The following is a 1353-nucleotide window of genomic DNA, read 5'->3' as shown; positions in this document are numbered from 1 at the left end:
GGGGGGGGCAGGGCCCGCCGCACGCGATGCCGTCCGCGGGACGAGAGGGAGGTCCACCCCGTCGCGTCCACCACCAGCGCGACCTTGGCGGTGACGTCACGACGGCCCCATCCGGCCTGGCCGAGGGCCTCTGGCTGCACATACATATAGGACCCGTTAGGATATCGCGTGCCGGTATCGCAGTGCAGCCCTCCCAAACGCACTTTGGTTATTATCGGGGCCCGTTATCGTAACGACGCTCAGCAGATGCAGTTCTTGAATCAGGAACGCGGAATGGATCGAGAGCATATTGCACTTGAGTCGAGAACAAGTTGTGTGTTTTTTGTTGTTGTTGTTTTTTGAATAAATTACAAACTCCTTGAAAGAGTAATTCTTCTTGAATATGTATCGTATCCCCTGTTTTCCGATGATTCTAGAACTAGCTTTGGGTTGGTGTAATCTGAAAATGCAGCACTAGGACAGTACCCCTACAGCAAAAGTTTCTCACAACTCTAAAATAACTTGTCCTACTGTTCGCACCGATGGAAAAATCCGCCTCTTGCCGTGAATCCCTCTTTTACCGTATTTGGATGTGTGAATGTCCTACGGCTGCAACACTGGGACAGTCCTACAGTTGGATTTCCGGAGTATGCGGGGCGGGGATGGGATGTGCGGGGCTCGGGCACGCGGCCGCCAGTCGTAAAAAGATTAAGTCGCCACGATACGACGCGAAGGGTCGGCCGATGATGATCTCTCCCTCTCGAACGAAACGGCGCCTTTCTATCGGAATTCTTTTATTATACAATTACCGCCAGCGGTTTCCTTTTGGCGGTGATGCTTTGGCTGGCGGCCGGCCGCCCGGTGCCGTATGTGCCCGGGAGCGTCCCGTCCCGCCCCGTCGGGCCCGCATCACCTCTCAGTAATATGCAAAAGGCCCGGCCGCCCGGCCCCGCTGCTGTAAGCTCCTCAAAGGTAGCAATTCCAGCCGTCGCGGAGGAGGCTGACGGAAGCTTCCTCAGCTTTGCGCTTTGCGGCGCCGTGCGTTGACCCCCCCCCCTCCCTCTTGTCGTGGGACGACGCACGGGCTCCCACCGTTTAAATATTCGCGCCTTATGCGCCTCGCAGCTTATCACTGGACAGACCCATAGGCAGTTAAGTAGGGACCCCTCGTTGGAGACTATCTCGAAGGCAGAGCGATAGTGACCGGGTGCGGGCGGAAAGGTCCAGGGCGGCGACGAGGCTACCTGGACCGGGCCGGCGCTCCCGGGGCGCTTGGTCGTCAGTCGTCGGCTAGCTCCAGTCAGGGTCAGGTCTCCCTCTCTCCACGTGTAACCACCGAGGTAGGCTGCTACAATGTAAAGGTATCTGTCTGGG

General features: G+C 57.4%; 1 protein-coding gene across 1 annotated transcript in view; it reads left to right on the top strand.

The window, feature by feature from the left end:
• Positions 1-1353, top strand: part of LOC113216934 (synaptic vesicle 2-related protein) — a 14991-nt gene that overhangs the window by 10521 nt on the left and 3117 nt on the right. The gene's annotated exons all lie outside the window — the stretch shown is intronic.

The sequence above is a fragment of the Frankliniella occidentalis genome, unplaced genomic scaffold, assembly GCF_000697945.3.
Source record: "Frankliniella occidentalis isolate FOCC.00 unplaced genomic scaffold, Focc_3.1 Scaffold48, whole genome shotgun sequence".
NCBI classification, from domain to species: domain Eukaryota; kingdom Metazoa; phylum Arthropoda; class Insecta; order Thysanoptera; family Thripidae; genus Frankliniella; species Frankliniella occidentalis.
Note: the sequence above shows the minus strand (reverse complement) of the source record. Positions and strands in the feature narration are given on the sequence as shown.